Source organism: Schistocerca americana, chromosome 5 (genome assembly GCF_021461395.2).
Source record: "Schistocerca americana isolate TAMUIC-IGC-003095 chromosome 5, iqSchAmer2.1, whole genome shotgun sequence".
Classification (NCBI taxonomy): domain Eukaryota; kingdom Metazoa; phylum Arthropoda; class Insecta; order Orthoptera; family Acrididae; genus Schistocerca; species Schistocerca americana.
In genome coordinates, this window is record NC_060123.1 from 478,859,643 (window position 1) to 478,884,669 (window position 25,027).

Sequence of the window (25,027 nt, forward strand, 5' to 3'; positions counted from 1 at the left end):
TGATCTTATGGTTTAGGAAGATTTGTTATGGGAGCAACAAAATAACTCCAAAAGTAGGATAATCAAGCAAACCATCATTTCACTCGAAACTCACAGAATCAGATTACAAGTCATTGATTATGTCCACAAATGGCGTCAAAGTAGTAGGAGTTACTGATAACACCAGTAAGCCAATTGAACTCGAAGTATTGGAAAAATTCAAATTAAAGGACAGGCATTTGAACATGATTTCCTAGTCCTTGCTAATGCGAACGCCAAAATGATTTTGAGGATCGACTGGGTGGACAAAGAAAATGTTATTATAGACTGTAGCGACGAACCTGTCAAAATTAATAATATATCCTGTAATTTGGAACTAGGATTTGAAGAAATTGAAATTTCACAAGACACCAAAACTGAATGGTGGCAATTAGAAATTGTCCCTGAGAATATAGGTTTGTGTAGCATTTTCGAAATTTACCTTGCTAAGAGTTTAATTGATGGGAAGCGGAAAGAGAATGATTTTGAAGGAACCATTGAGAACCTACAGGATATTACATCTGAACAGAATTTTGATATGTTCTGCCTATTAGAAAGAAAGCAGGATGCATTTTAAGACAAACTTGTGCTAGGTAAGAACTTTGAGTACCATATGATGCACTGGCACTCGAACCATTTTCAAAAGACCTTGTTGGATTCCCTTGGCTGTCAAAAAAGCTACGCAGACAGCAATAGATGAAATAAAGGTTGAATAGGGTGTAATTGAAAGATGCAACAGTGGCTATAATAGTCCGCTCATTGTTGTAATGGAGGCATGCAAGTGATGACTTAGCATGAATTTTATACAAGATCGTCAAAAGAGAAGTAGACTGATACGGAAATGTATATGAAATGTTGCAAAAATTTCATAATATATGGTAGTTAGCCAGCGTTGATGTGATAGCTGTGAAAATGTAGCAGCTCACAGTTTTGTTGCATTTTTATATGTCAGTATAAAGTTGCCCCTTTCGGTCTTAATATATCTGTTTCAGAACTTATCAGAGCTTCAGATTCAGAACTAGGATTGAAGCTAAGTGCTAAATTGACATTATATGTAGATGACTTGTTGATCGCCACAGAAGAATGGCAAAATCACTGTGAATTGTTTAACAAAACCTTCTCTACTTCCCAGACAGGGGGGGGGGGGGGGGGGAGAAGGGAGGTGGAGAGGGTGAATGGCGATAAAAGAGACATAACAATCCTGGGACATATTACCATTTTCGGGATTGGCAAGGACCCAGAATATTAAAGGCTATTGAAAAATGCGCTCTACCAAAGCACAAAAAGCAACTTATAATATTCATTGATCTTTGTGGGTTCTGACGCAAACTCGCAAAGGAGCAAGAGTTTAACGGACCCCATTTAATCAACCTACTTAGAAAAATAATGCTACTGTTTGAACTAAAGAATGTCTAGACTATTATGAAAAACTGGACAAAGGAGTAGTGAGAAATAATTTTCTACACCATCATATATTAACGGAACCATTTCACATGAGTCCAGATAAACGTTTTTATGGAAATGGGATCGAAATAGCCCTCACAAGTAGGACATTAACTAAATACGAAAGGAATAATACAATATTGGCGAAAGAAACATTAACAGTTACCTATGGTTTGAAAATGTTCTGAAAATATTAATGGGGCCATGATAGTTATTCACACAGACCATAAGGCATCAAAATTTCTGAAAGACTGTGGCCTATTAACAGGCATATCAATTCTCTGGGCGTTATATATTCAACGTATCCATTAACGTATCTGTTATGTCGAAAACACAGTTACTTAGCAGATGCCTAACTAGATTACCAGAAGATAGATAAATACATAGCATTAAAAGTCCTTCTGTCAAATTTAAATATCCCAAACGAAACTGTGGTGACAGGAGACCGCAAATGAACGAATTCCGAGCAGGAGTTCCCAAAAACGCGAGGGGACATTGGGTTGTCTAAACACAACATATGTTGTTCCTGTCATCTGACATGGATTGACTGGACACATTCCCAAATAATGAACCAGGAATCCAATGACTACTAACTGAAAGAAGAATCACAATTAATTTAGTTTGTTGGAATCAAGTGACTCGTAACCCATCCGATAAGAAATAATAATCCTGAAGTAAACCAAGGGATAACAAACACGAGGGTCTGCTGTAAAATTCTAATAATCACCTAGAAGATGATCAACTGTGATCACGAATTTGTAACGTGATTGTCATGATGTCGGTGTAATAGACAGGTAGTACCAGAGAAAAGAATGCATTCGTCTTGTAGCCAAAGTTTGTAGCAAACAAGTCATTTGAATATCAAGATTCTATCAAATAACTTTACTGTCCCTACTGATCATCTCATTTTTAAAATTTTATCTCACCACATCGATCTGTAGATGCAGAGTGAAGAGGCTGCACAATCATTGGCAGTGCACCAACAACCAACACCAGCGCCTAATTTCGTGTCAGCCTGATATCTTTTCAGCTCTCTAGCTCATCACCTCGAGGATGGACCCTGGTGGCCTCACGGGCCGGTGAATGAGATGTCTGACGGAGAAGGCTCGCAGACATGAAGACTCGAAGAATAGAATGAGGAAAGTCGAATGAATCTGTGCAGAGTGGTTCTTAAAAGTAAAACTCGTATCTCGGCCTTTTGTGTTCTTTACCCTGTTCGGAAGGCTGAGCTCTAGATAGTCCGAGCGCCAACCAGTGAAAAGACTCCTTAAAAGGTACTTTTCCCTTCCCAGAACTTTTCTTCAGATGGTTAACCACTAACGCGGTTCGTACTATTTATTGCTGAAAACAGCATCTCTGTCTCTCCTCCCTCCCTTCCTTCTCTCTCTCTCTCTCTCTCTCTCTCTCCCTCCCTCTCTCTCTCTCTCTCTCTCTCTCTCTCTCTCACTCACTCTTAGTAGATTATATCTCTGATGTGTGTGTCACGAAGAAAAACAACCGTCCACATTCTGTTCACAATAGCGCTTTTTCCGAATCTTGGTAAAAAAAGAAAAAAAAAACTAGCATCTTGCCTCTTTCCACCTTTGAGTTATAAAACAGTTTCAGATGGAGGCCTCACACTATGAGGTGCTGTGGGGTGCTGGAGTCCAGTTGTGACAGTTAGAAAGGCAAGTGTAGTCAGGCGAACGGTAGTGCCGTGCAGCTCTTTCGGTGTGTCTTTCTGAGGATTCACCTCGAGTCAGTCGCTGTATCTGGAAACTCGCTGCTCACCCGAGGACTAGTAGCTCACCTGAGTGTGGTTCCAAACGGCTTCATACTTATACGCACTATACGCAATTGAGTAATACTGTAAGGTCATTAACTACTGAAACCACTAGCACTATTAGTCATTTCACTTCTCAGTGATGATTAATTATTCTCATCTAATTGGTCTTTACACTCTGATGTTATACTAGTTTCGGGACAGCTTCGGAAAAAAATGTCATTTTAAATTCACGATTACATCCTGTGCTGAGCAGATGCGAGGACTAGTAGCTCATCTGAGTGTGGTTCCAAACGGCTTCATACTTATACGCACTATACACAATTGAGTAATACTGTAAGGTCATTAACTACTGAAACCACTAGCACTATTAGTCATTTCACTTCTCAGTGATGATTAATTATTCTCATCTAATTGGTCTTTACACTCTGATGTTATACTAGTTTCGGGACAGCTTCGGAAAAAAATGTCATTTTAAATTCACGATTACATCCTGTGCTGAGCAGATGCGAGGACTAGTAGCTCATCTGAGTGTGGTTCCAAACGGCTTCATACTTATACGCACTATACACAATTGAGTAATACTGTAAGGTCATTAACTACTGAAACCACTAGCACTATTAGTCATTTCACTTCTCAGTGATGATTAATTATTCTCATCTAATTGGTCTTTACACTCTGATGTTATACTAGTTTCGGGATAGCTTCGGAAAAAAATGTCATTTTAAATTCACGATTACATCCTGTGCTAAGCAGATGCAAGGACTAGTAGCTCATCTGAGTGTGGTTCCAAACGGCTTCATACTTATACGCACTATACGCAATTGAGTAATACTGTAAGGTCATTAACTACTGAAACCACTAGCACTATTAGTCATTTCACTTCTCAGTGATGATTAATTGTTCTGATCTAATTGGTCTTTACACTCTGATGTTATACTAGTTTCGGGACAGCTTCGGAAAAAAATGTCATTTTAAATTCACGATTACATCCTGTGCTAAGCAGATGCAAGGACTAGTAGCTCATCTGAGTGTGGTTCCAAACGGCTTCATACTTATACGCACTATACGCAATTGAGTAATACTGTAAGGTCATTAACTACTGAAACCACTAGCACTATTAGTCATTTCACTTCTCAGTGATGATTAATTGTTCTGATCTAATTGGTCTTTACACTCTGATGTTATACTAGTTTCGGGATAGCTTCGGAAAAAAATGTCATTTTAAATTCACGATTACATCCTGTGCTAAGCAGATGCAAGGACTAGTAGCTCATCTGAGTGTGGTTCCAAACGGCTTCATACTTATACGCACTATACGCAATTGAGTAATACTGTAAGGTCATTAACTACTGAAACCACTAGCACTATTAGTCATTTCACTTCTCAGTGATGATTAATTATTCTCATCTAATTGGTCTTTACACTCTGATGTTATACTAGTTTCGGGACAGCTTCGGAAAAAAATGTCATTTTAAATTCACGATTACATCCTGTGCTGAGCAGATGCGAGGACTAGTAGCTCATCTGAGTGTGGTTCCAAACGGCTTCATACTTATACGCACTATACGCAATTGAGTAATACTGTAAGGTCATTAACTACTGAAACCACTAGCACTATTAGTCATTTCACTTCTCAGTGATGATTAATTGTTCTGATCTAATTGGTCTTTACACTCTGATGTTATACTAGTTTCGGGATAGCTTCGGAAAAAAATGTCATTTTAAATTCACGATTACATCCTGTGCTGAGCAGATGCGAGGACTAGTAGCTCATCTGAGTGTGGTTCCAAACGGCTTCATACTTATACGCACTATACGCAATTGAGTAATACTGTAAGGTCATTAACTACTGAAACCACTAGCACTATTAGTCATTTCACTTCTCAGTGATGATTAATTGTTCTGATCTAATTGGTCTTTACACTCTGATGTTATACTAGTTTCGGGACAGCTTCGGAAAAAAATGTCATTTTAAATTCACGATTACATCCTGTGCTGAGCAGATGCGAGGACTAGTAGCTCATCTGAGTGTGGTTCCAAACGGCTTCATACTTATACGCACTATACGCAATTGAGTAATACTGTAAGGTCATTAACTACTGAAACCACTAGCACTATTAGTCATTTCACTTCTCAGTGATGATTAATTATTCTCATCTAATTGGTCTTTACACTCTGATGTTATACTAGTTTCGGGACAGCTTCGGAAAAAAATGTCATTTTAAATTCACGATTACATCCTGTGCTGAGCAGATGCGAGGACTAGTAGCTCATCTGAGTGTGGTTCCAAACGGCTTCATACTTATACGCACTATACGCAATTGAGTAATACTGTAAGGTCATTAACTACTGAAACCACTAGCACTATTAGTCATTTCACTTCTCAGTGATGATTAATTGTTCTGATCTAATTGGTCTTTACACTCTGATGTTATACTAGTTTCGGGATAGCTTCGGAAAAAAATGTCATTTTAAATTCACGATTACATCCTGTGCTAAGCAGATGCAAGGACTAGTAGCTCATCTGAGTGTGGTTCCAAACGGCTTCATACTTATACGCACTATACGCAATTGAGTAATACTGTAAGGTCATTAACTACTGAAACCACTAGCACTATTAGTCATTTCACTTCTCAGTGATGATTAATTGTTCTGATCTAATTGGTCTTTACACTCTGATGTTATACTAGTTTCGGGACAGCTTCGGAAAAAAATGTCATTTTAAATACACGATTACATCCTGTGCTGAGCAGATGAGAGGACTAGTAGCTCATCTGAGTGTGGTTCCAAACGGCTTCATACTTATACGCACTATACGCAATTGAGTAATACTGTAAGGTCATTAACTACTGAAACCACTAGCACTATTAGTCATTTCACTTCTCAGTGATGATTAATTATTCTCATCTAATTGGTCTTTACACTCTGATGTTATACTAGTTTCGGGACAGCTTCGGAAAAAAATGTCATTTTAAATTCACGATTACATCCTGTGCTGAGCAGATGCAAGGACTAGTAGCTCATCTGAGTGTGGTTCCAAACGGCTTCATACTTATACGCACTATACACAATTGAGTAATACTGTAAGGTCATTAACTACTGAAACCACTAGCACTATTAGTCATTTCACTTCTCAGTGATGATTAATTATTCTCATCTAATTGGTCTTTACACTCTGATGTTATACTAGTTTCGGGACAGCTTCGGAAAAAAATGTCATTTTAAATACACGATTACATCCTGTGCTGAGCAGATGAGAGGACTAGTAGCTCATCTGAGTGTGGTTCCAAACGGCTTCATACTTATACGCACTATACGCAATTGAGTAATACTGTAAGGTCATTAACTACTGAAACCACTAGCACTATTAGTCATTTCACTTCTCAGTGATGATTAATTATTCTCATCTAATTGGTCTTTACACTCTGATGTTATACTAGTTTCGGGACAGCTTCGGAAAAAAATGTCATTTTAAATTCACGATTACATCCTGTGCTGAGCAGATGCAAGGACTAGTAGCTCATCTGAGTGTGGTTCCAAACGGCTTCATACTTATACGCACTATACGCAATTGAGTAATACTGTAAGGTCATTAACTACTGAAACCACTAGCACTATTAGTCATTTCACTTCTCAGTGATGATTAATTGTTCTGATCTAATTGGTCTTTACACTCTGATGTTATACTAGTTTCGGGACAGCTTCGGAAAAAAATGTCATTTTAAATTCACGATTACATCCTGTGCTGAGCAGATGCGAGGACTAGTAGCTCATCTGAGTGTGGTTCCAAACGGCTTCATACTTATACGCACTATACGCAATTGAGTAATACTGTAAGGTCATTAACTACTGAAACCACTAGCACTATTAGTCATTTCACTTCTCAGTGATGATTAATTATTCTCATCTAATTGGTCTTTACACTCTGATGTTATACTAGTTTCGGGACAGCTTCGGAAAAAAATGTCATTTTAAATTCACGATTACATCCTGTGCTGAGCAGATGCGAGGACTAGTAGCTCATCTGAGTGTGGTTCCAAACGGCTTCATACTTATACGCACTATACGCAATTGAGTAATACTGTAAGGTCATTAACTACTGAAACCACTAGCACTATTAGTCATTTCACTTCTCAGTGATGATTAATTATTCTGATCTAATTGGTCTTTACACTCTGATGTTATACTAGTTTCGGGATAGCTTCGGAAAAAAATGTCATTTTAAATTCACGATTACATCCTGTGCTGAGCAGATGCGAGGACTAGTAGCTCATCTGAGTGTGGTTCCAAACGGCTTCATACTTATACGCACTATACGCAATTGAGTAATACTGTAAGGTCATTAACTACTGAAACCACTAGCACTATTAGTCATTTCACTTCTCAGTGATGATTAATTATTCTCATCTAATTGGTCTTTACACTCTGATGTTATACTAGTTTCGGGATAGCTTCGGAAAAAAATGTCATTTTAAATTCACGATTACATCCTGTGCTAAGCAGATGCAAGGACTAGTAGCTCACCTGAGTGTGGTTCCAAACGGCTTCATACTTATACGCACTATACGCAATTGAGTAATACTGTAAGGTCATTAACTACTGAAACCACTAGCACTATTAGTCATTTCACTTCTCAGTGATGATTAATTGTTCTGATCTAATTGGTCTTTACACTCTGATGTTATACTAGTTTCGGGATAGCTTCGGAAAAAAATGTCATTTTAAATTCACGATTACATCCTGTGCTAAGCAGATGCAAGGACTAGTAGCTCATCTGAGTGTGGTTCCAAACGGCTTCATACTTATACGCACTATACGCAATTGAGTAATACTGTAAGGTCATTAACTACTGAAACCACTAGCACTATTAGTCATTTCACTTCTCAGTGATGATTAATTATTCTCATCTAATTGGTCTTTACACTCTGATGTTATACTAGTTTCGGGACAGCTTCGGAAAAAAATGTCATTTTAAATACACGATTACATCCTGTGCTAAGCAGATGCAAGGACTAGTAGCTCATCTGAGTGTGGTTCCAAACGGCTTCATACTTATACGCACTATACGCAATTGAGTAATACTGTAAGGTCATTAACTACTGAAACCACTAGCACTATTAGTCATTTCACTTCTCAGTGATGATTAATTGTTCTGATCTAATTGGTCTTTACACTCTGATGTTATACTAGTTTCGGGATAGCTTCGGAAAAAAATGTCATTTTAAATTCACGATTACATCCTGTGCTAAGCAGATGCAAGGACTAGTAGCTCATCTGAGTGTGGTTCCAAACGGCTTCATACTTATACGCACTATACGCAATTGAGTAATACTGTAAGGTCATTAACTACTGAAACCACTAGCACTATTAGTCATTTCACTTCTCAGTGATGATTAATTATTCTCATCTAATTGGTCTTTACACTCTGATGTTATACTAGTTTCGGGACAGCTTCGGAAAAAAATGTCATTTTAAATTCACGATTACATCCTGTGCTGAACAGGTGCGGTCTGTCAACCACACAGAATGTACTCATTTTCGCATGTGTGCTATCTTGCATCAACATGTCGGATTCAGACATCATAGAGTTGTGCTCATATTCCCAGCTCAGCCCCGTCGGATTTTCGTCAAAAAGGACAGTATCCCCATCTTAGATTTATATAATTTTCTTCCATTTTACATGAAGGAGTTGTAAGTAGATAACCATAGCGGCTGTGCTTATAATACAATCTTCACCTGAGACATCTTCTTCGATTGCGGACTCGTACTGTGAGGCGACAGATCTTTGCTGGTATTCCTAGGCCCACCATTTGACAACCGTGCAGCCCCAGTTCATATTCACAGGTCGTCCATCTTGGATCGCCATCTTGGATAGTGACATCAGAGGGCTGTGCCTGTATCTCCAGGTCAGCCAGCCAGGGCTTTCTACCAACAGACCAATGTACGATCTTTGATTCCCCACAACTTTACACTTAGAACAACTAAGCTCTGAGCTCTGATATTATCGGTGTGGTGGGAAATCCTTGTATTATTTTGTATTGTATTACTTTATATATCCAGCCTATTTGGAATTTGCTGCCAGTTTTTGCACTTCCTGCCATCTTAGACATAGGAAAATTGAGCATATTAGAGGGTAGGGGTGGGGGTAGGGGGATGGGTGAAATGTGACAACACTGCATGACATGGAAGGGGGAGAATAGAAATATGGCAACAACGCAGGCTGTGCTCGTACATGTCTAGCCACACAACTTGCATCTACATCCACATGATTCTGCAATAAGCACTTAATTGTGACTGGTCCACTCTTGAAGACCAAGCAGTAAAATGAATTTCTGAATCTGTCTGAGTGAGCTATAGTTCTTTTATTTATTGATTTATTTTTTAAGGCGATACTCATTTCCTCCTAAGTAGATGGGAGTTAGCAAAATATTTTGGCATTTGGAGAAGAAAGTGCGTAGTTTCCTGAAAGGATATCTGTGCAACGAAAAACGCCGTTGTCCTCATTACTGACATCCCAACTCTCTTACCATTTTCGCGGCAGTCCTAATCCCATTTCACAATAAATCATAACGATCTGACCGTCACTGAGCATTTTCGATGACCTCCGACAATCCTATCGGGCAAAAATTTTATACTGCTCAGCAGTATTCCAGGAGGGGACTCTCTGTAGCAGAATTGTGGCATCTTACACACGTTCTGTAAATGAAACACAGTCTTTGGTTCACCTTCCTCACAAAAATCTGCTGTCTGATGATCCCAATTTAAGTTTGTCGTAATTGTATTCCTCAGCTATTTAGGAGAATGAAAACTATTAATTTTGTGTTGTTTACTTTGTAACCGAGATTTAACGGAATGTTTCTAGTACTCATGTGAAAACCTGATACGTTTTATTGTTTAAGCTCAATTTCCACATTTTGCATACCTTGTCTGGTTCCATTTTCTATGAGTTTCATTCCTCCGATGATTTTGCTAGACGGTCTACGGCAGCATCTTTTACAACAGTCTAAGAAGGCTACTGACATCTTCTTCTAAATGATTTATGTAGATTAAAATTGCCGGCCATTGTGGTCGAGTGGTTCTAGGCACTTCAGTCCGGAACCACGCTGTTGCTACGGTCGCAGGTTCGAATCCTGCCTCGGGCATGGGTGTGTGTGATGTCCTTAGGTTAGTTAGGTTTAAGTAGTTCTAAGTCTAGAGGACTGATAACCTCCAACGTTAAGTCCCATAGTAATTGGATCCATTTTTTTGTAGATTAAAAACAGCTTAGGACCGATAACATATTTTTGCAGAACCCCAGATATCCAATAGGTTTCAATAGATCCCTTCCCATCAAGTACTATCAAATCAGTCACATAATTGACACGAATGTGCAATGCAAGCAATTTGATCAGAAGGCTCTTGTGAGGGAAGGTGTTAAAAGTTTTCTGGAACACTGGAACTACAGTATCAAGTTGACATCCCTTGGCGATAGTATTCATTACCCATTGTGCATAAAGACCCAGCTAAATTTAACCAACATGATGCTTTATGATGTCTCAATATATCGAAAAAAGTCTACTCAGGTAAAAATACTCATTGACAACTTTCCGTTTCATAAAATATCGGTGTTTATGTTTGATTATGAATGGAATCCGTTTCGTAAATTTATTTTTAACAGTTAAACTATTCGTGGATGGACGCCTGACTCCTAATTAACTTGTGTGTGGCACCACCGACAGTAACGATCGTAATTCTGATCAAAGGGTGAATTCGAGACAGAAAAATTAGAGGTTTTGAGCAGACAAGAATCGCTCATGGCCGGCCGGAGTGGCCGAGCGGATCTAGGTGCAACAGTCTGAAACCGCGCGACTGCTATGGTCACAGGTTCGAATCCTGCCTCGGGCATGGATGTATTTGATGTCCTTAGGTTAGTTAGGTTTAGGTAGTTCTAAGTTCTAGGGGACTGATGACTTCAGAAGTTAAGTCCAATAGTGCTCAGAGCCATTTGAACCATTTTTGAATCGCTCGTGGAAGTAAAATTCTCCGTTAGAAATTCTTTTCAACATATCTATAAAAGTCTCAACTAATTATTCAAAGTTCAATTAAGACATTGTAACAAATCGCAGAAGATTGTGTGTAGGGTCGTAAAAAAGCTAAAGTGGAAATGTGAATGGTCGCCTAATTGAAGACAATCTGACACCGCCAGCGCAAACGTTTGAAGGCTTATATAGGCCAAGCAGGAACTTCAAGACAGAATGTATTGTTTGTATTGTTCTGTCCTCAGCTTGTTTTCTTAATTGTTTACGGACAACTGCCGCGACGAAACGCTGCCACTCAGAAAACAGAAAAAAGAATTGCAGCAATTAACGCACGAATGAGACCATTACTGAGAGGGCAATTAAAAAGAATAGCTGCGGCACAATGACGGGGCGTGGCGCAGAAATAAACGTCCCTCAAATGGCAGCGCTGTAATTAGTACACATCGTTGCCTACGTAGGTCTGAAATCGGTAAGAGCTTCTCCACGCTTCCACTGCAATAATTTGTGGCAGAATTTTCTATTGAACACGTACTAGGATAGTTGTGTAGATGAGCCTTGCTAAACCTTGCTTCCCGTTCTCATACATGAATGTCAACTGCTTTCTTCGCTTTAAAATGAACTGAAGATCACAGATAAGGGAAACATCTGTTATATGCACCAATAATAGTCTGTTCAGGTATTATGCAAATCAATTTACCTGTTTATAAATAGGATATCTTTCAAATTACGGTCGAACCAATTGCCTCTCTTTCTAATTACGACCCAAGTAAAACGCAAAAATCTAAAGAAACAATTTAATTTTCCGTATATATTATCAAAGATAGAGCAACACTTTCTCCAGAGCAACTGAAAACTGCGGAATTGAGACACCTGTTCATACCGTCAAACATTCAACTATTTTTTGCCTGTTTTAAATTCTATTCACAATCAATTAGCTACTCGCCTAGGATACGATAAAAGTAGTACAGTATTCCATACCAATTCAGCCCATTCATGTACCTAATCCACTTTCGAAATTGCTTAACAGGCAATGTGGGAACTGTGATTTCCACCTTTTCCTTAACAATCTAAAAATATACCTGCTTTTCTTGATGTTTCAAGCACCACGCGTTTTACACTTGGACACTAACTACACAGCTCGTCTGCAAAATAAAAGTACTGGCTCAACCACTGATAATGAAACCTTGAAATTATTTGACCTACGAGAAATAGATTTCAGATTGAGTTACAGATGGCATCTCGAACGTAAAACATTCGTTGTCAAATTATAAATAGTAAATTGAATACTTATCTGCAGATACGTTTTATAAAGGCACGAAGACCTTCTTCATTCAGCTGCAGTACTGCAATAAATTCAAATAACTCTAAACAAAATTGAGGGTTGATAGCCTCAACTACGCAGATGTCCTTACTCTACGAGAACTGGGCGAATGCTAGTTCCCCAATGTGTGAGCTGTCAAGAACAAGTGAAGGCTCAGTAGTACCTGGAACTGCTATAATATTAGTTTGTGAGAATACGATTATAGTTGACGGTACTGTGCTTACTTGAGTAGCTGTCGACTGTTTTGAAGTAAATTCCTTGTACATACAACATCATAACAAAAATTTCTCAGCCTGGCAGCAAGAGGTTCAAGGGTTTTTTTTAATATGAGAACGTTTTATTTCACGTCGCACTCTGTTATAAGGTCACTGGAGTTTTTCCAACGTTTCCCATAGTATAGATGCCGTTTCAAGTATTACTGTGGAAGTTAGACTAAGCAGTCGTCATTGTTTGCACAACCTGTCAATAGACACAAAAAGTTTTCAGATAAACTTTTAGATGCTAATGGGGTAGTTCAGGTCACGGCGTGTCAGATCTGTCTATTACGGCTAGCACTGAAGAAAGAATTTTTCTATTAAATCTATAATGGTTCCTTCTCGTTAGATATGCCAATGCAACGCTGGGCGTGGATGCTGAAGCCGAAAGCCATTCGAGTGGCCGCTTCTGTTTCGAGCGGTGTGGCGTAAGTCGAGGGAGTTACTGCCTAGCTAGGATAGCTTGTCACAGTATAAGAATTTTCTGCATCTATCATTTACACATTCATCGCAACAAATTGTTCAATGACAAAGAGAGTACAAATCCATGGATTCACTTTTTGTTCAGAGACCATGTAAAACCACTCAACAGTGTACGGAGACATAAATCAAGGAAAAAATAAAACTAATCATTAATTAAATTAGTACAAAGCTTTTATAAAAATGTGACAAAACTATAAACAATGATGTTAGGCATCGATGCTCCTTTTTCCAAACAGCTTCGTGTCTGTACTGACACTATTTTTTGTGGAAGCAATCGGAATTCGGCAAAATTTTTGCTTCCGGACAAAGAGTTTTTGCTCTCATAAAAGTGCCTATCTTTTATAAACAGCTATGGAAATCTATTGTACATGGTATAATTTACTTAAACTGAAAAGTATGGATTTGAAAAGAACATCTCTAATAGGTTCAAGACAACGTATTATGAGTTATTGAAAGACATTAATACAATAATTTAAGTTCACTAGTTTCGTATTATTGAGATGGAGATCTTGTATTAATAACTTTACTTTGTTGTGGTATTAAGTTATAAATTGAAATGACAGAACCTTTTCTCCCGATTTCCTATGTACCTCCGAGACGAGTCAGAAATTACCTATCATAATTACCTATGTGCAGTAGTAATTTCTGCCAGGTTAATATTAACAGAACTTTTTAAAACTGTAATTACTGGTGGTAACCAAGAATGCGGTGACCACTGGATACCTTTCTGGGAGCACCTTACTGCTAATGGTGACCTAATAGGATGGTATTCCGTCAGAATTCGCATATACGAGAAGATAACTGTTCGTAGGATCAGCCGTTTTCAGGTGCCTGAACTGACAGTCTGCTGTTTTCTTGCTGGGATCGAGTCTTGAATAGGACACAGAAGAGAGAGCCCAACATTTGTCTGTGTTCTGTGGTAGTAAACACGTAGCATCAGCACAGTCAGGGTCCACCATAGGGGACCTCGCTACATGCGCCATGATGGATAAAATATGGGTCCACTGCCTCACGCACTAGTGAATGTAGTAAGAGAAAATCGAGCATGGCATTTGTATTCACGAGACGTAGGTGATCTACGGGATTCAAGCTCTCAGAAAATAAAATCCTGCTACCGTCTGCCCAGCATGGCGAAATGCTATGGCCTCCAAGCTAGGTAATTCTCCATCACACTCTTCTGTTCCTCATTTCTAGTATTTATCTCTCTCGTACGTCGCAATATTATAGTGATTTCCTTGATATAATTTTGTAGCATTCAGTCTAACTGAGGTCTGATCGCATGTGAAACCCGATACTGAATACTATTACACTCTCTTCTCCCGATTTCAATTCTTAATATTCGTTTTCCGGTTTGTTTATAAATTTGAAATCGATAATACATTTCAATTAATGAATAAAATTTGGCTTCTCCCCTTGTTACATTGTGGTACGGCCCTTCTTATTCATCTACATCCCAGTCGTAAGCTTTCACTAAGCAATTTTCATATTGACAGCTAGATTCACGCCTGTATGTGGGCTGGAGGCAGACGCTGCCAATACAACACGATACGCTATCATCTTCTTTGGGTTTCACTTATTAGAAGAAGCGAGGGCCAGATGAGATGTACCACAACAACCGATAATATAAATGAGCTAAGTTTCAGCAGATTTGTGGGGAAATTTGTAGAATAAACAGAAAAAGAAGTGGGATTACCATATCAATTTACAAGGTATAAGGTGTACCTGTTTATAAGTGAGTAAATAAATGCTACGGTCTTGACAAACTTAGAGAGTGAAACGATATTCTGCTGCCTATCACTGGACATCCTTTATAGATCCAACCCGAACCACACATATATATAACGCATCCATTAAGTGTCTATAAAAGAGAAGACTGTAAACGTTAGTGGACCGAGTACATCCCCTGCCGACCACGTAAGTTCTAAAACAACTATGAGCAAGATTTACGAATTCTTAAAACCTCGATTGGTAGTAAATTGGAGGTAAATTAAACACCAGTTACATGAACTTCATCGTAAGAGATGTAGGAACAGATTTTATACTTAAAGGTATTCGTTTACTGTTGCTTCCGCCGAAATTATATCGTCGGTTGTCGAAAACTATTCCTTCATTCCGCATTTTAATTGAAGGACGAAATCAACTACCCTTTGATTTCAGACAATCATAAATTTTTCTGAGAAACCTGCAGAGATTTCCACTTTAAGCCTGAGTGCAAGTATATATTATGCAGCAGATGTGGTGGCTAACGCCTGTAGCTATGGATCCTCATACGACAGCACAGAGAGTTTCTTCTGTCAGTTGGCAGTTGATCGTTGGAGACACAACATCGTAAATACAGGTAATCCGCAAAACCGGTTCTTAGAAGTTGGCTACTGACGAATAGTGTATACGATTGGTGACAAACCCTTAGCGTCAGTTAAGGTCTCAAGATGGTGCACTGAAGCACCAAAACTGTTAGCTGTATAATACATAACGTCTTAAGGACGGGTGTAGGTGCTCCATTTAATCACGTAAGTGAACGATCGAAGTCCCCCAAACCTCCAGTCGTTGGACGTAAAAAAAAAAAAAAAAAAAAAAAAAGTGTGGACGGGTTAATGCACTTACTGCAGGAAATTTCAGTTGTAGTTCCCACTAGGTGAAGGCAGCATCAGCGGCGCACGTGCAATTCCACTGCAGTGACTCCGCCCAGCATTGGCACGGACGCTCGGTGTCTGTTACTTGCCGCGCACTCCCTAGAGGTAGCAATGACCCATTTATGAAGTTCCAGCAATTTGCTGTTTTCTGTTGTGACACTCTCCGACACGGTACACTTCACGAAATGCTAAATTAAATCGAAAATATGGGAGTATCTGCTAAATGAGACAATACGTAAATATTGTGCCTCACTCACTGTCTCGTAATATACTGAGGAAACAGGAAGTGTTACGTCATGAACTACTTGACCGATAGCTATGCAACTTTACTTCCGTACTTAGAATCCTGTGTCATATTTTGGTTAAAATTTCAACCTTAAGCAGACTAATTTTTAGTACAAATGAACACTGTGGTGAGTACATATGACTATTACGTATGTTTTGACTTTTAACATTAGTTTAACTGCATTACGATACTATATGAATAGTACACACAACATTGGTGTTCACATACTTCTAGTGACTTTTGTGATCTGTATTACTGTTATTGCCCAGATAAATTTTGTAACAAATATGGTAAAAAGCCATGAGCGAGAATTGTTTGAGCTGCCGTAGGAAAGTCGGTTCTGGGGCTCTGTGCAGCTTTGTGGCAGATGGTTACATTGGGGTGAGTGTAGAGTCATGGGAATCGCGGAAGTAAATGGGTCTCTTCCGTGGTATTGCAGATTACGTTAAAGCGATAGGAAAATAGCGTAACAGGAAGGGAAGATTACAGCCCTTCAGGTTGAACTGGATAGTGCTAGGGAGGAACTCATGAGGTTAAGGGGGGAGGAGGGTGAAGACAGGTGGGAAGTGGTAGCAAAGAACAGGGGCCACAGAAAGAGATAGGTATCAGACATTTTCATCATTGGCAGAAACAACAGATTTGCCTTGCTACCTAAGTCTGCTTGGGAAGAGGCTCAAGTAGATATGTAAGTGCAGTCAGCACTCAACAGACTTTCACTAGGAAACCAACTGTTGCACAAAAAGTAGAAAGTAGGAGGAAAGTTCTGTTGTTAAGTAGTAGCCATGGAAGAGATGTGGGCCAGATGCTGCAGTACCAGGTCACAAGTATTTTCAAGCCCAGTGCATGTCTTAGCCAAGTGACAGAGGATGTGGGATCATAGTGCAAGGGTTGTACAAAGCAGAATCACGTTGCGGTAGTGTGTGGAGCGAGAAAAAGAACTGATAGGGATCAGTGCTAGAATATTGAGTGTGACCTGGTACAAATAGCATCTGCAATGAACCACACAAATATTGGCTTCGTTCCTGCTTTCATGAGGTATCCTCGGCCCGAATTGTAGAGCTCTGTCAGGAGGGTCGATATGGAGCTAGATCAGCTGCTTCGGGCGGCTACTTTGTCAGGCATAGGTTTGGTTCCTGTTGATGGTATTGGTAGGTGGGACTTCACAAGACATGGCCTGCATCTCAGTAGGAAAGGGAAGGGTAAATTGGCTGGGATGATAGCAAAGGGGGAGTGGGGCACTCAAACTCATGGGAGCATTTTTTTTAGGCTAAGATCAGTGTCCAATGGTTCAGACAGACTAGAGATGTGAAATTATCACAAGATTCTCATAACAGTACAGTGAAAAATAATGTTAGTATGTCACAAGATTCACATAAAAGAAATGAAAAATGTTAATATGTTCCATCAGAATGTCAGCGGATTAAACAGCAAAGTAGATGAGCTACTTGTTTGTTTAGAAGATTTAGAAAATGAGGGTGGAATAGATGTACACTGCCTGTCTGGACATCATGTGGTCACAGGTATGGAAATGGTAAACGTAGGTTGATATAAGCTTTCAGCACATGTAAGTAGAGACACTATGGAGACAGGAGGATTTGTCTTATATGTTAAAATCAGTCATAATGTGAAAATTTTGGAAACTAAAAAATTTTGCATAGAGCAACATATAGTGCAACATGTATGTTCATATGAGGTTAAAATAATAATGGCACTTTTATAATTGTACCTGTGTATAGGTCCCCATTGGGAAATTTTCACCTATTTTTGAAAAATTAGGATTCTTCGTTGTCGTACCTGTCAGACAAAGGAGAGCAAATTATTGTTTGTGGGCATATCAACGTAGATTTTCTGAAATAGTCTTTCAGGACGCTTGAAACTGAAGTATTACTTGGTTTTGTCAATTTGGCTTCAGTTATTGATTTTCCTACTCAGGTGCTACAGGAAATCAGTACACTCATAGATAACGTTTTCATAGACCAAGATGCCGACCAGAGTGGCCGAGCGGTTCTAGGCGCTTCAGTCTGGATCCGCGCTACCGCTACAGTCGCAGGTTCGGATCCTGCCTTCGGCATGGATGTGTGTAATGTCCTTAGGTTAGTTAGGTTTCAGTAATTCTAAGTTCTAGGCGACTGATGACCTCAGCTGTTAAGTCCCATAGTGCTCAGAGCCATTTGAACCATTTTAGAGCAAGATAAATTTAATCAAATAAAAACTTTTCCTGCCGGCCCGTGTGGCCGTGCGGTTCTAGGCGCGTCAGTCTGGAACCGCGAGACCGCTACGGTCGCAGGTTCGAATCCTGCCTCGGATGTGTGTGATGTCCTTAGGTTAGTTAGGTTCAGTTAGTTCTAAGTTCTAGGCGACTGATGACCACAGAAGTTCAGTCGCATAGTGCTCAGAGCCATTTGAACCATTTGAGCCAAAAACTTTTCCTGTCTGATCATGACGCACAGCTAGTTAAAGTATATGACATAGCTCCATACAGTAACGCAAAACAGTCCTCCAAAATAATGCATTCCAATAATGATTTAACAATTCAAAATTTTAGGTGAAGCTTGCAAGTGTTGGATTGGCATGAGGTGTACAGGGAACATGATGCTAATTTAAAATTCAGCCTATTTCATGATACCTTTGTGAGGATATTTGAAAGCAGTTTCCCTAAGAAAACAGTGAAATATAATTGTAAGAAACCATGTAAAAAGCCATGGCTTACTAAATCGATAAAAAAATCGTGTAAACAGGAAAAGGAACTGTATCTTATAGGTAGGAGGAGTAATGTTCCAGAAACAGTACAGCTTTATAAAAACTACTGCACTGTCTTAAGAAAAGGTACTGAAATGTCCATAAGTATGTCCATTATGTCTGAAATGAGCACATCTCGTAATAAAATTAAAACAATTTGGAATATTGTGAAAAGGGAAACACGGCAACTGAGAGCACACAAAGACACTATTTCTATCAAGCGCAATGAAAAGTTAGTTAACAAGAAGTAAGAAGTAGAAAAACACATTTTTTTAAATAATTTTTAAGTGCTGCCGAGAAAATACGATCCACCTAAACATTAGAAAATGCAAGGCAGTATATGGAAGAAGCAGTACTTTTGAAATTTGATAATATTGAAATTCAACCCACTTTTCCTACTGAAATTAGGAAAATAATAAGTTCACTCAAAAGTAAAAGCTCACGTGGAATTGATGGCATTTCTAACAGGGTACTAAAAGCTTGTTCCCAAGAAATAAGTAGGATTCTCAGCCACATATGTAGTAGCTCACTGGAACACGGCATTTTTCCTGATAGACTGAAGAATGCTATTGTTAAACCATTGCATAAAAGCGGGATAGATGTGATGCCAACAGCTACCACCCCATCTCACTTCTGACAAATTTATCCAAAATTGGTGAAAAAGTAATGTATTCAAGAGTAGCATCACATATTTGTAAAAATGAACTACTAACAAAATGTCAATTTGGTTTTCAAAACGGCTTCTCAACAGAAAATAATTTATATGCTTTCAATAATCAAATATTAAATGCATTGAATAACCAAACATAACCTATTGGGATATTTTGTCGCCTCTCAAAGACTTTTGATTGTGTGAATCATGAAATTCTTCTAGATAAGCTTCCATTTTGTGGTATGAGTGGGACAGTGCACAAATGGTTTAATTCATACTTAACTGGAAGATTTGCAGAAGGATAAAATTAACAGTACACACAGTAGGCAAAAACCAGCAGAGTCCTCTAACTGAGGAGGTATCAAGAATGGTGTCCTACAGGGTTCAGTCTTGGGTCCCTTATTGTTTTTAATATACAGAATGGTCCATTGATCGTGACGGGGCCAAATATCTCACCGAATAAGCATCAAGCGAAAAAACTACGAAAAACGAAACTTGTCTAGCTTGAAGGGGGAAACCAGATGGCGCTATGGTTGGCCCGCTAGATGGCGCTGCCATAGTTCAAACAGATATCAAAAGCGTTTTTTTTTATAAATAGGAACCTCCATTTTTATTACATATTCGCGTAGTACGTAAAGAAATATGAATGTTTTAGTTGGACCACTTTTTCGCTTTGTGACAGATGGTGCTGTAATAGTCGCAAACATATAGCTCACAATTTTAGACGAACAGTTGGTAACAGGTAGGTTTTCTTAAATTAAAATGCAGAATGCAGGCATGGTTGAACAATTTATTTCAATTGTTCCAATGTGATACATGTACCTTTGTGAACTTATCATTTCTGAGAACACAAGCTGTTACGGCGAGATTACCTGTAAATACCACATTAATGCAATAAATGCTCAAAATGATGTCCATCAACCTCAATGCATTTGGCAATACGTGTAACGACGTTCCTTTCAACAGCGAGTAGTTCGCCTTCCGTAATGTTCGCACATGCATTGACAATGCGCTGACGCATGTTGTCAGGCGTTGTCGGTGGATCACTATTGCAAATATCTTTCAACTTTCCCTACAGGAAGAATTTCGTGGGCGTCAGTTCCGGTGAACGTATTGGCCTTGCTTCGACGACCAATCCACCTGTCATGAAATATGCTATCAATACCTCTTCAACTGCACGCGAGCTATGTGCCGGACAGCCATCATGTTGGAAGTACATCGCCATTCTGTCATGCAGTGAAACATCTTGCAGAAACAACGGTAGAACATTACGTAGGAAATCAGCATACATTGCGCCATTTTGAATTGCCATCGATAAAATGGGGGCCAATTATCCTTCCTCCCATAATGCCGCAGCATACAATAACCCGCATAGAGGTCGCTGATGTTCCACCTGTCGCAGCCATCGTGGATTTTCCGTTGCCCAATAGTGCATATAATGCCGGTTTACGTTACCGCTGTTTGTGAATAACTCTTCGTCGCTAGTTAGAACGCGTGCAAAAAGTCTGTCATCGTCCCGTAATTTCTCTTGTGCCCAGTGGCAGAACTGTACACGACGTTCAAAGTCGTCACCATGCAATTCCTGGTGCATAGAAAAATGGTACGGGCGCAACCGATGCTGATGTAGCAATCTCACCACTGACGTTTTTGAGGTTCCCAATTCCCGCGCAATTTGTCTGCTACTGATGTGCGGATTAGCCGCGACAGAAGCTAAAACTCCTGCTTGGGCATCATCATTTGTTGCAGGTCGTGGTTGACGTTTCACATGTGGCTGAACACTTCCTGTTTCCTTAAACAACGTAACTATCCGGCGAACGGTCCGGCCACTTGGACGTGTCGTCAAGGTTACCGAGGAGCATACATAGTACACGCCCGTTGCACATTTTGATGACAATAGCCATATATCAACACGATATCGACCTTTTTCGCAATTGGTAAACGGTCCATTTTAACACGGATAATGTATCACGAAGCAAATACCGTCCGCACTGGCAGAATTTTACGTGATACTACGTACTTATACGTTTGTGATTATTACAGCGCTATCTATCACAAAGCGAAATTAGTCGTCCAACTAAAACATTCATATTTCTGTACGTACTACACGAATATGTAATAAATAATGGGGATTCTTATTTTAAAAAACGAAGTTGATATCCGTTTGACCTATGGCAGCGCCATCTAGCGGGCTAACCATAGCGCCATGTGGTTTCCTCCTTCAAGCTAGACGAGTTTCGTTCTTTGTAGTTTCTTCGTTTGATGCTTATTTCGTGAGATGTTTGGCCCGGTCACTATCAGTAGATCACCCTGTATATTCACGACTTGCCACTCTATATTCATGAAGATGTAAAGCTAGTTCTTTTTGCTGATGATACAAGTATAGTAATCTCACCCAAGAAGCAAGAATCAGCTGAGGAAATTGCAAATAATGTTTTTCAGAAAATTATTAAGTGGTTCTCTGATAATGGGCTCCCACTAAATTCTGAGAAAATACATTTTATACGATTCTGTACAGTAAATGGTACAAGAATATCGTTAAATGTAGACCATTAACGCAAGTCCGTTGCTAAGGCAGAATACTCAAAATTTCTGGGTGTTTGCGTTGATGAGAAATTGAATTGGACGAAACACATTAATGATCTGCTGATACGGTTACGTTCAACTACTGATGCTATTAGGGTTATTGAAAATTTTGGTGATGAACATATCAGTAAATTAGCCTACCATGCTTGTTTTCATTCACTGCTTTCATATGGCATCATATTTAGCGGCAATTCGTCATTAAGACAGAAAGTATTCATTGCACAAAAGCGTGTAATCAGTACAATAGCAGGAGCCCACTTAAGATCACCTTGCAGACGTTTATTTAAGAAACTCAGGATATTCACAGTACCTTCGCAATATATATATTCACTTATGAAATTTGTCATTAATAACCTATCCCAGTTCAAAAATAACAGCAAAGTTCATAGCTACAACACTAAAAGAAAGGATGACATTCACTATTCTGGATTTTATCTCACTTCGGTACAGAAAGGACGGAACTATGCTGCCGCGAAAATCTTTAGTCATTTGCCAATAGTGTTAAAAGTCTAACAGATAGCCAACCAACGTTTGACAGCAAATTAAAAGAATTTCCGAATGGCAAATCCTACTCAGTAGATGAATTTTTATATGTTAAGTTGTAACTGTAAAAAAAATTAATTAGTCAATTATTTTATGTAAAGAAAACTTATGTTAAAGTGACACGTTTCACATCATAACGAAATGTCGTATTCATGATGTATGTAGGTATGTATGAATGAGCTTTACTGGAAATTTTTCATTAGCACAGATTTTCCCATAACAGGGTCAATAAAACACAACGTATGATTTTAGTGAAACCATAGCGTCCACTCCCACTCCAGTAACTGTCATTAGTCTTAAGTCAGCTCAGTCCTCAGACTAGATAAAGTGTATTGTTGAAACAAGCAAAAGAATTTTGAAATTTGAAAACAACCTTTCATAGCAATATTCTGAAGTTCTAAATTCCTGGTCTTTCTGTTGTGTACGTTGTTTTACCCATTCTTCATCTCCTTTCGTCGATTCTCCTATTTAATTCTTCGCACGCAAAAAATCACAACATCCTTAGTGACTGCCAATCCTCGCCGCTGAGGTCAAAGCACTTTATCCTGACGTCACAGCAGACTTGTTTTGCGGTTACTTGACGTGAATCCTGATTCCCCGATATGAAAAGCCATTGTCATGCAATGCTGTCCTACCTCCCTTGCGTATATCCTCTTGAAGTATCGATTACGTCATTACAAATAACGACCTCATTTACCACTATTTGATTGCAGAAACCCATGTTCTCCCTATTCCAAAGCAGTCGTGACGAGATACAGTTTTCCAATATGGAAGTGCCATTACAATGTGATACCTATGACGTATGTCACCCTAGCTCCTCCCATAAATGTACACAAAGTTTCATCACAGATATTATGTAGAAAACAGCCCACTACACCCCACTAATTTTGTCTATGCACACACCATAACTTTGCTCCAACAAGTAAAAACATCATTCGTTTTAGACCTGTCATTTAACATCTGGCATTACTGGAGTACCTACGAAACTTTTGGGAATGAGACTTAAAACCTCGAAATCTTTTTATGAATATAAATTTTCCATCAGTGGCTGTGGAAGTGTCATTCATTACCTTCCATTACAAAATTCTAGGCGTGCTAATGGAGCAGAGGACTTTACGTCTGAAAATTGGGTTCAAATGGTTCAAATGGCTCTGAGCACTATGGGACTTAACATCTATGGTCATCAGTCCCCTAGAACTTAGAACTACTGAAACCTAACTAACCTAAGGACACACAACACCCAGTCATCACGAGGCAGAGAAAATCCCTGACCCCGCCGGGAATCGAACCCGGGAACCCGTGCGCGGGAAGCGAGAACGCTACCACACGACCACGAGCACGAGCAGCGGACAAAGAGTCTGAAAATTAAGAGTCGTGCAACCCGCAAGTACACGCTCATACGAGACTACAGCAGCATCCCAGGGACGTCAAGCAGTTAATACAAAATTACTCTGTCAGGCGCAGTTAGGCCATTCGAAACGTCACCATCAGTTTACGACACATTCATAACATCAGTGAAACGTTCTATACTCCGATAGTACTTTCCTAAAATTCTGATAAGTCACAGTTTTGTTGGTGTAAATTACATTTCTATCCACACTCTTGGCCTGTAGTCCATTCACCTTGTATGTCGTGTGGCAACATATACATACTGCTTTTTTTCTTCTTCTACAGTGAGTAGTGGAAGGGAAGATCGACCGTCGGTACTTCTTACACCCTATTTGGGAGGATATATTCCAAGATTGTAAGTCAGGACGCCTTCCGAAGACTGCGAGGCACGACGAAATGCACAGCGTCATTCCGATAGCGTTTTTCACTGGTAAATTCTGAACTTTGAGCGGCTCTAGCACTGACTGAACGAATCGCTGGCGAATTCTGCTGCTCCTCTTAATCTTGTAGTTTTCCACTGTTGATCCAATACGATAACTGAAAACAAGTCGGGCGTACGAGTGTTTGGTTGATGACTACTTTACGAGACGATTACGCTTCTTTTTGCCTGGTACATGACGACTGACCAATAATAAAAACGTCCTGGGCCCCAATATTGATCGAAGCCACTGCTTAAGTTATGAATAAGAATCATCAGTAATGGCGGCCAAGGATTTGCGGTGTAAGATGTAACTCCCATTTTCCTAACGGACTTACTAAAGAGAGCTGAGGAGCGGAACTTGTTCAGAGCATGCTCCTGCATTTGGGACAGGAAACTGCTCCTAGAAGATGGCGTGGTGATTCAGAAGCAAACGGAAGCCACTGCATTGAAAACACTTAATATGTATCCGTGAGACACGT